The sequence below is a fragment of the Botryllus schlosseri genome, chromosome 3 (assembly GCF_051294905.1).
Source record: "Botryllus schlosseri isolate E-star chromosome 3, Bs_hap1, whole genome shotgun sequence".
Lineage (NCBI taxonomy): Eukaryota > Metazoa > Chordata > Ascidiacea > Stolidobranchia > Styelidae > Botryllus > Botryllus schlosseri.
This window is the reverse complement of record NC_137238.1, coordinates 26,406,166-26,418,463: the sequence shown is the minus strand read 5'-3', so window position 1 is coordinate 26,418,463 and position 12,298 is coordinate 26,406,166.

Here is a 12,298-nt window from a genome sequence, read left to right as displayed (position 1 = left end):
ATCAAGTAATCGGTGTCGATAAAAATCAGTGTATCGCGCATTTGTTTGGATTGTTCGCTAAACGCTGATGTTACCCGTGAGAGCGAACAATATTTTAATGATCGTGCGTTTTACTGCCCCTCCATTGTTCTCGCACAAATAAATTGACCGCAAACGAAGTGATCGAAGCTTACAGCTTACGTTGTTGTAAACTAGTATAATAGGCTATAGTAATTTAATAGCAAAATGTATATTTCCCTTCTGTATTCTTACCTTAACCAAACCTATTTTTTATTGAAATTCAACTCGAATATAGCTTATATAGTCCTCTACCACAGGCTCGAATGGTATCATATCAATTTGTAAATGGGTAATGTATTACATCTCATCAATTCTTTTCTCTATTCTCTATTTTGGCTGGTAACTATAAACTGAGGCTATGCAAACACTGACATAGATGAGCAGTTCTACGTATATGTGAGCGATACAGCGCCTTATTACGTGTACATTTGACTATATATTCGTTCGACGGTTCAAAATCAATGACCACTCAATCTCTATTTCGGACAGCTAGCAAAATGCAATGACGTAACCATGCCTCTTACTTCGAAAATTCAATTTGACTTGAATTGTGACTTGACCCGTGACTTGACTTGAGTCGACTCGACTTGACTGGAGTCACCTCCAATTTCGAATGACTTGACTTGACTCGAGTCACATTCGAATATCGATTGACTTGACAACACGTCATTTACTGCAACTACTCAGTCATGGTGGGAGGAACGTAACAACTTAGTGCATTGTTGATAGATTCATAATGCCTGTTTTTGAACCACCACAGTGACAGGTGTTGAATCATAGGAAAGGCGTCACAAAATAAAACAAACAAAACAAACGTACGCGAGATATCTCGTATTAGGTAGATCACCACATATTCCGTTGAATGGTATTCGGTCCCAGGTGTGTCGGAGGATGGAGTCGATTGAGCAATATTGGATTATATGATATAAAACACTGTATTGATATACATTAATTTATACGTACTGGCCATTACATACCCGCAAATTGTAACGTATTGGTAACTCAATGTAGTAATGCCGTCGAAAGTTATATGCTGAGCATATAGGTAGTAGAGTTGTCCAAAATTTGGAAAATCTCAAAAAAGATGCGTATCCATGTCTCATTCTGTAGATTACTGATAAAAAAACGTCAATGAACCTGCAATAGGCTTACAGGAAAGTCGTTAACATTTGTCTAAATGCGTTTGAAAGTAGCTGCCATAGAGTGGGCGTGTTAGCGACCATAGAACGGCGAGAAGACTAGTAATCACGAAATCACGTCTCTTGATTGGATAATCAGATATGCTTCAATGATCACGACCACGGCGGCTTGCTGATTATGTGCTTCTACTAGTTCAGGAAGTACGCTAGGCAATGATGATTCTGTAAGCGCATTGTACGTTGGTGATTAAATAATAAAATGAGACACTTGGTCATTGAATAACGATAGGTTCAGAACAACAATACCCTCTTGCAGGCATGACAGGGGTGAAACAGCGAATGCTTGTGAACATATAGATCCCATAAATATCTATCTGATATGATTGAGATTACGCCAAGTGGTCCTGCTTTTCCGGGTGCAGTACAGGTAAAGTATATTAGTTATCGCCAAACTGGTGCAGCACACCATGTGAGATGGATTCTGGACACAATCCTGTATGCTTAGAAGATATTATGTGGGCGACCAGGTAGCTTCCATTGGGACTCTAAAGAAATGTAACCACCGCTCCGCTTCAATACATTCTTTTTAATGTCCATGTCTGGTTTGATTCAAGAATTAGTCGTGATGCAGCCGGTAATGATCTGAGATTCATTATGGACATGCTAAATAATGCAAGCGAACAGTCTTTTTGCTGGTCCTACCAGCATAGTCTATGCTTGCCTTTAGACCTGTTTCCGGGGCATCATTGAGGACTTAGACAGCACTCGCGGGTATGATTCATTATGCTGCAAGAATGTGACAAGTGCTAAACATAAATGGCTGATTCATCCAGCCCGTACAGCTTCTAAGACTTCAATTATATACGCTACCACGACAAAATAAGATCAGACACAGTACTGTCAATATCAAGTTTTGTATTTGTATTCAATCATGGAACATCCCCTCTGAAACTAGAAGTTCGTTCGCCACTTGCATAAGCGCCTTTGCAATATTTCTTCTCGTGTTTTTGTGCTTTCCCTCGATGAAAACAAGGCATACAGGCTACAACGGTTGCCTTCACAATAAGCCATCAAGTCATGTATTTAAAGTTTTTCTGAAGCAGCTGTTCTTTGTTCATCATGTATTTCGTCACTCAATAGGTTCTGAATTAATCCTAAATCATTATCTGCGGGCCAACCTATAATGCGCTTACAGGATCACCGCCGTTAGCCGACTCCTTGACCAGCTGATCAGCAAGACGCCACCGTCGTGATCATTGAAGCATAGCAGATAAGCCAATCAAGCGGCGTGATTTCGTGATTACTAGTCTGCTTGCCGTTCTATGATCGCTGACACGCCCACTCTACAGCAGCTACTTTCAAACGCATTTAGACAAATGTTAACGACTTTCATGTGAGCTTATTGCAGGTTCATTGACGTTTTTTAGCTATAATCTATAAAATGAGACATGGATACGCATAAATTTTGAGATTTTCCAAATTATGGACAACCCTAATAGGTAGCCATGCTACTGCATGCATGATTGATATCGCTTGCATAAGATAGGAGAAGCTTTACAATGCTTTTTAGCTTTACTCAATATCTGATGTCAATCAAAAATTGTCCGGATTTTGCATTCTCAAGTATTACAGTCCTAATGTTATAGACTCCGGCCACCCCGGCTACTTTCGGCGCGACTGCAGAATAACGAGGCATGCCACTTCTTGCTCGCATAACAATAACAAGTTGTAACATAGTATGTTAAAGGCTCAATGAAAAAACATCTATAAATAGAAATCTTTTTGTCACGTGACTGTCTGGTTTATTGTTCAACCGTGTGAATGGATGAGCCAAAATAAACAGACCGAGGCATCGCGCATTCGGTAAATCCCCATTCCCCAGTAATCAATAGACGTTATGTATCTTATTAGCTTGGGTGGGTATGTCGATGGTTGGTAACGAATAACTCCATTCTGCAAACTTAAATACAGTATTCACATTGCAGGGTTACTGTCGAGTCCAAGCTGAAGAGCTGCAAAGATTGAATCCACGCATGCACAGTTGCACACACACATACACACCCCTGCTGGTTTTGTGTATCGAAAATATTACACGAATTGACAATGACATTTCAAAATGCATGCGATAACGAATTTCTATGACAGATGAGTTTGTGATTCACACCCAAATACAATGTAGTCGGTAATAATGATAACAGTAGACCTGTATAGAAGCTCTTTATACTAGGATTACAACATTTTGGAATCGGCAAAGGAGGACAGTTTTTCAAAATTTTCAAACTTAGAATACTGGAGTAAAATCAGGAAATACTGCTGAATTTTTCACGACATTGTCGTTGGTTGACAAGTCAACTTTCCTTCTACTACAGAGATACAATTTTTCTTCCACACTTTACGTTGGTTGACTGAAAAAATGTCGCCTCTTTCGTTCGAACCACGACTTTCCTATTTAGCGTCATTTACACCCATTTTCACTCTATTCTGTCCGCCGCATTTAGGCGTCCTCGGAGGAAATTTTAAAAATCCTGAAAAGGAGGATAAAACGTATGATAATCCTACCGTTGGTACACTGAACAGCAGTATTGGAACTTCACTTATACCAAAGAGAAATACGGTATACGGCAGAGAGTTGCTTAACGATATTTTCGTCCCCATCATGCTGGACATATTAAACGGCATTTGACGGAGTTGAGCGCGGCATCGTATTGTCATAGCGCACTCGTTCGACCACGTTACGTAATATTTATTTACATTGGAAACACGTGCTCTTGAACAAACTCTCTCGTAATTCCTTCAACCCACCGGGGAATCTCCCGAGTGAGCTACGTGGGCTTTTGGCTGACAAGTATAAAGCATATTACACAACAATATGAAATCATCGTTCTAGTCCTAAAGGTTAGAACAGTTATCATAATTTGTCGCGAACAGCAACGAATTAAGAAGATGTTGGAGTTGATTTTGAAACCGTCCGACATATTTCACAGTCAGGACAGCGTAGCGCGGAGATTTCGAGATGGGCGCGACTTGGACCAAACTGCTCAAATGATTTTAAGGAAAGAGTTGGACCCGGAAGATCTCCCCACAATCGAAGTTGTGAGACGAACCGATGGAAAATATTATACACTCGACAACCGCAGGCTGTATGTATTTCGGGTCGGTCAATACAACGGCGTGATAGCCAAAGTTTCTGTCCAACTAGTTGTCGAACAATGGTATCACGGAAGAAAGTTCACATCCAGAAATGGCGGAACAAGCATAAGGGTAAGACACGGGATTACCCGATGCCATTGGAAAGCCGCGTGGATCCATAGCTCGGTGCCGTCGATTGGTACGACCTTCATTACCCAAAATCACTACTTATCGAATGCTCAACGTCATATCACGAATAGCAGCACCGACAGAAACTACAAACTTGAAACAACTGGCGTGAATGCCTCGCAGAGACTCCGGAGAGTTTACCCTATCCATGTTGGAATACCTATCTCAGACGAATCCCGTAACAACGAGGAGGAACAGTATGAGCGCATTATTCGTATTTTCAATAGACTACGGATCCATCGAGAACGATACGGACATTAATTATTACTTCTTGATGGATTTACAACTGCAAGAGTGAAGACAGAGCCAATGCCTGCCGCCTTCTTTCATATTTTAAACTGTAGTCCACTGAATGGGACCACTACTGATCTATTTCGTCGCTTGTCTGTATTCGACAATGGTGATTCTATTCACAAATTGTTGGAAATATGCAACGACGGATTTGACAGATATCTCAATCTGATATCGATTATCCATCAATAATCCTACTTGATAATGGATACATAAAAAGACAAATTATTCTATTTTGTCGAGTCATACGGCATGCTGTATCTAATCAACACATGCAAACAAACACAAAAGATAAATCCATGCGAATTGAATGGTCCGAAAGAGGCAATTAATTATTTTGTGTATCCTACGCTAAGGCATATCAGTGTTGAAATGTCACTGATAATAATATTCAATTTTAGCTTCATTCGGGCACGTTCGGTTTGCAAATTTCCGACTTCTAAACTAATCTGAAGTCACTCAGAGAACAAAAAATAAATGGGATATATGTGAATATATTTCATTTTGCTATTTCTTTGTATCTTAAATGAACGAAATATTAAACGATCAACATGTTACTATTTAGCCGACATTTACGGTTGATACGTAACTATGCTGCAGTATTGTATGAATCATCACTGCGCATTGAGAGATTTTCGCGATTTGACTTATGTTACGTTTTTTGTATCATATGAATCCTCGTAATATTTCGATAATGCTATATTATGATTTTATACATCTCATTGGTGACGTACTCGTACTGTACATATTTTATTTAAATATACGAACATATAGTACGGACATCAATAGTATATAATGTACCAGATGTCAGAGTGATAGTTATACCGCCGTACCTATAAGTACGGGACAATCAGGTGTGACATAGTTGTTCTACTGAATGAATAGTGCCTCATCATGACGTAACGACAATTATGTCGAAATATGAGATAGCGGAATAGAATCAAGTAAACAGGTAAGTCGAATATTCGAGGTCAGACAAGCTGATATATAAATATATACGATGTTGAGCTACGTACACCACACCATATCAAATGCTTGATGCCTTAAACGAAACTGTGTAAGCTTGATTGGTATGTTCTATATCGCCTATCGAGCGACAGCAATACTATCGTGAGCTTCCCCGTTACTGAAATTGTGCTTAAACTCCATAATAAAGACAGACCAAAATGTACACATATAATTCACTGAAACTGAAGATACACACGAATAAAAAATGACATAAAGTGAGATATAACCTAATAAGAGGCGGTCGAAAACCTGTTACCAATACTTACACCAGTCATTCATAACCGACGAAACACTTACGCGAGATAGCGTAGTGGTATCATCCACGACTGCAACATCAATAGGTAGCTAGTTGAGTCCGACCGAGGCCGACTCCAGAATTCCTACCTAAGTGTTGGAGGTTTATCAAGGCTCTGCATCGCCATCTCATCCGTGTAAGCGGTGTATTATAAAAGCCTGGAAGTGGGCCCTGCTACAAGTCGGCAGCTACGGAATAAAAATGAAGAATATTGGCCTGGTGTAAATGACCATAGTAGTCGGGAATCACCATGAATACCACAAAAAACGACAAAAAGTTACGCTATCTTCAAGCATTTTGCGGAAGCCCAAATTTTCGTCTAGCCGTAAAAGCAAAATCTACAACAATACACATCTAACCACACATCTAGTACATTACTACAGGTTACTGGCGCGCAAAATGACATTTGCATCAACAGATTGTTTAGAACAAAACCAACAAAATATAATTTCACACAAAACGCAAACATTAAGAAGAATATCTATTACAAGTCAGTGCGAACTCCGCTGTTCCATTTCAGATACCAGTTCTGAAATGCGAGGCTTCACGCCGGAAAATGGCATCGCATTGTTCGGTCTTAAATCTAAATGAAACATGCAGCGGGATAATTTCTCAATTCTAAATGCTCTTAAAATATTCGGCATAGAATTGTCATTTCAGAACGGGGTTTCTACTTCGAACCACACATCCCCCTACGTACGCCAATGACCGACTACCGAATGGGTCGAAATAATTGATGTAGCAACGATACGATTCATTTAATATGGAAAAACAGTATTACACCGTGTCTAGCGACACTGATATCTAATATATCGCAAATCAAAATCACTGTGAAATATATTCATCACAATTTTATCTCCTCCAGCTTCGGCATCTCACCATCTACGATAGCACAATGCCTTCGGACCCTTATTATGATGTTGCAGCCGTTGTCAAAGCCACCAATTGTACCAGAAAGGATTTCGTACAAAGCTATTTGTCAAAGCAGAAATTGGAATGCTTGGGGTTGGGAACAAGGAACACCAGTTTTAGTCATGTTTTCTGGCTCACTTCATCAGAACTTCCATAAGAAGACATTGAATCCGAAAACCCTCATCTTTCAAAAATCAATCGAAGAATGATTTCTGCATCATTCCCATCGATATCCATATTTGGGAAATAGTTTGTGTAGATCGATATCTCTTGTAATTTACGGAATAGTATGTCACTCATTTGGCTGAGCAGCATTGGCATCACGTGTGAGGCGAGAATACTGGAAATATCGTAGGCCTATACTTATTGGCGCTGCCCAACACATGACTGCAATTTCGGTAATACATTGTATCTTCTCAAAATTCTAGTCGGAATGCTGTGGACAGAGGGTGGACAGCAGGATTTTAGCTCACCAGGCTTAATTCAGAAGCTGAATCGGATAACCGCCCATAAGATGGTATTACTGAAATTATAAGCTAACACTTGAAATCTAAAACAGTTCGAAACAGCTCTCACTCCAAAAAGTGGTCGAATAAATGTATATTCTGTATAAAGATAACAAAACAATATGCAAAAAATGTCTTGTAGACTTGTAGAAACGTATGGATATCTCTCGTGTAAAGTAGAGTGTTAAGTCTCTGATAGGCGTAGCGATTAGTGAAAACTGACGTTGGACGTTAGCTTATGAAACTACTTGACCATTTAACATTCCCATATCGCCATAGTTCCCTCATCTCGATCTCTTTACTATTCATCGTACCAAGCAAAGCATGCGCTCAATTGATATCGATCCCACAACAAGGTAATACGAGAGAAATATCACACGAATTGTATGCAGAGTTGCAGACTTACGTCATCACCAAACAGGGCAATTATTTTACGGTGCATGCAAAATTCTGAAAAATAGCAGTTGCATTTCTGTTCATCTTGTGAGATATATTTGACGTGTCCGTCCAGTTGTAACGTTTTACTAATTAGTGTGTAGTTAGGAATAAATGGTTGGTCATAAATGTGTGTATTTTTACGTTTTGATCTCATGGCTCTTTGCAGACCAATACGACTACAAGGCTATGTTTACTTACTCAACACAATAGCGCAGTAGATTGTTGATCAGTGGACGTGCTGCTAGTATACCATTCAAGCTAGATTTATTTCAAAGTACGCCTACTGCCTAAAAGTTGTAAGGAGTAACCTACACGCAGATGTGCTGAATAAGGATGTATTTCAAGCACCGTAAACAGTTGACCAGAGGACAAGTGATGACCATGTCTCCCAGATGACGGTTGCTCTCGCCATCAGGCCGAAGTTGAGTCATTGAATGTGTAGATATCTTCAGTTTTTATTTTCTTGAACCAGTGACAACAATTTCAGTCTTGATTAACAGGCACAGCATGTCACCCAGAGACTATCCTCATGAGCGAACCCACCTAACTCACTCCAATAAAATGAATTAGTTGATTCTAGACACGTATTTGAAACCGTACCGAGGGGCCACCTACAGAGAATAATGACGTCACGCATGGTAATGCGTGTCTCTTCACCCATTTCGGCCCCCCAAAACACCTTAAAAAACACTGAACATAATTTATATTTTTCTATGTGTATTTGTCTGATAGTCAAGGTTTCTTTCTGGACATGTACGCTTGTATTTTATTTGTGCGACATTTTAAGCCATATCCTTCGACCTCAGTATCACTTGAGTAGTTTTGTTGACACTAATTCTATTATCACATATTTGAAGAGCTTCTTGGAGGTACGAGCTTCAATATACAATTGAATAGTATATTCAAATAGTACATTGAACGCTCTCGTATTCGACATCTCATGCTCGTCATATTTTGTGCTACGATTGTTCATATACGATGTTCTTCTGAATTCTCTACTAGTTGCTGACGATTACCCCTGACGAGTGTAAGCCGAAAATATTCGGGTTCATTTCAATATGAATATAGTATTTAATTGTATATCACTTACTTAGTTTTATTATGAATCGATAAAACCGAAGGACCGATTTGGTAAATTTTACGTAATCATCGATACACTTGACCGAGGGCATAGTAGTGACGATGTCTTCTAGATCAGTGCTCTTCAACCGGGGTTGTCGTACACCCTAGGGCAGTGGTTCTCAACCTTTTTGTCTTCGCGGACCCCTTTCGGACCGTCACGGACCCCGCGGACCCCCACAAAGTTTTAGTTCAAATTTAGCTCAATTATCGTGCAAACGTCATCTGTCTTGGGCAAATGATAACTATAATCAACTTAATTTCTACATGGATAGTATGATCTTATTATCAAGAATAGTCATTTTGTTGCTGTTTATCACTAAGATCATACTATCTATGTAGAAATTGAGTTGACTTCTATTATTTCGAAGCAAATTCTGCAACTGCATTTCTTGAAATACGTGGTCGTGTCTTGAAAATCCACGCCTTCGATAGGATATTAACGAGTGCCGAAAATCCATTTCAACAAGTACAGGTGTTGGCGAATGTAATATTAAAGCGTAACGCTTCCGACGACACATTCGGGTATGACCGCAACAAATATGGCACCAAAATTGACAATTTTTTTAAATGAACATATAACGCAGAACCGGGCAACATACGGCCCGCGATTTTGAGTGGCCCGAAGACAGTCTCCGGTCTTCCATGAAAATGTGACCCGGATCTGCATACATTTGCGAGCAAACATTTTTGACCATAAACATTAACAATCTATCTGTGACGTTCACTTGCATTCTTTCCCAAGGGTTTCTACGGCTGACATGCAGTCAGAGTTTAAGAAACTTGATGACAACTTTGATTACCACATATGTCTCATTGACTTCAACAGCTATTGAATTACAGTACGAGTAATCCAATAGTGTAAATACTGTTTTTGGTCTCTACTTTAAACTTAAAGGTTACAATAGATACGATTTATTCGTTGTATAGGTGGATAAAAACGCTATTTCAAGGAATCTGGCCCGCCATGTACCTATTTCCCATATCCGGCCAGCCGACTGGAGAAGTTGCCCGCCCTTGATATTACGTCAATCCTGGTCTCTCTAGCAGCTTATCTTGAAGTTATAATAGAAAATTGTTCTATATATCACACGGGAAAATGGATTTCGAAGTCACCGTGCTTGACCTTATACTCATCCAACTTTTTTTCCAGCAGTCCCTAACAAGACACCTCAAAACAGGAAAATGTTTGTATCCGTAAGCTATCGGCGATTTAGCAATGAAAATGAATCTGTTCAGAAGGATATTTTACCTCGGACTGCCATTCTGTTGATCTGAGCTCTGGAGTTTTACTAGTAATGAAGCGAAACTGCCTCGTGATTTTCCGCATTAATAAAAACACAATTTAGCTTATCAACTATTTTGAGGCTTCGCGGACCCCCTGAAAATGCTTCGCGGACCCCCAGGGGTCCGCGGACCCCCGGTTGAGAACCGCTGCCCTAGGGTGTACCAGAATTTGCAAAGGGTGTACCACTCGGATGGGGTGTACAGGGGTGTACCAGATCCGAATTACAATGAGCCGATGGCTAGCTATCACCAAGACAGGTCTATGGGTCAGTACAGGTTGACGCACAGGTTAATGAGCAATATGGTACGATGTTATCTCAAATGTAATACTGTACACCGCTTGATTGTGATGTCATAAGCAAATATTTCTCCTATTCATTTAGCCATCGGCAATAGACCAATGGATCCGTTTGATGTTGGAAAGTATGCAGTTAACAAACATGTGCTCAGCTAGTCATTTGTCTTTTAGTGATTTTTGAGGAAACCGCCGCGATAGCTCAGACTTCTTGAATCGGTACTTCCTACCCGACGTTAATAAATACCGCAATGCACATAAATGAAGTGACGTAGCCAGCCAGGGTCGAAACAGCTTCCATGTTGAAATCGAAACCCTTTTGTTTTAAAATGCCGATTTTATGTCCAATATTTCGCCATACATTTGCAATTTAGTATTTTGTTATCAGTGAGGCAAATTAGCGACAATAGACTGTGTATAGCGGCATACGATCTGAGGTTACTGACATCTCTTGCAGCCCATGTGCTACTATCGACTGTGTGTATTTGTGGTCATGTGGTGTGAGGCAGGCCTGATACGCAGTAGGCTGGTGCGCCTGCTATCATCGCTGATCTGAAAATACCGCTTCTGCAGCAGTAGCTTTACCTACTCTCTCCCCAATACTGTTACGTTTAGGTTGATTATCGTTAGTAATGACATGCTGTTTTGGGGCTGACACGAAATAAATTCCAATTTGCGTGGCGGGCGGCCTAACTGGCTGCGAATAGACTCTGACCAAATACTATTTTATTCAAATCCAATTTGTTTGACGGCAATAACTCCGCTTCTGCTTGTTGGAATTGAACCAAATTCGAAGAACATCATTGTTATGTTCGTGCATTTTACGTTGGTATCGTTTGTTTCTTATTTGCCTAGGATTAGTAATTACCGCCAATCATTATTTCCTCGTGTGTCGTGCTCTGTATTTATACCCTGTGTTCTGTTGTCTCGTGGTCTTTTCGTTTAACTGTACTCTGGATCGTGTCGCTGCCTTAAAGTTATTCTGCTGATAATATACTGATTTCATATTGCAACCTCGTCGTATTGAGTTATTGTTCAAACAAGATCAAGAACATAACAATCATTTTTATAGACAACCTAATACTTTCCTGGGGTGAACAGAAAAATTTCACATTTTTCGTTATTTATTTTTATATAATAAATAGAAACTTTCTTCTCCCGTAGCCATGCGGCTACTGGTTGGAATTTAACAAGCCACGCCCTTTGCCTTTCGCAAGGCAAATCGCTGTTCAAACCGAATTGAAGAGATTAGTCAATCAAGGTATCCTCGAACCAATCAATTACAGTGATTGGGCAGCACCAATTGTTGCCGTCACTAAATCAAATGGATCAGTACGCATTTGTGGTGACTTCAAAGCCTTGAATCAACAGATTCAGATAGATCAACATCCCCTGCCCTCCTTAGATGAAATTCTTCACAAGTTACAGGGTGGTTGTATTTTCACGAAAATTGATCTCGCCGATGCTTATTTTCAGCTAGAATTAGATGATGATGCGAAGAATTTGTGTGTCATCAACACGCAATTCGGTCTATTCCGTTATCGACGCATGTGTTTCGGAGTCGCATCTAGTCCCGCAAATTTTCAACGCTGTATTGATGCCATGATCGCCGGCTTACCCGGTGTTGCTA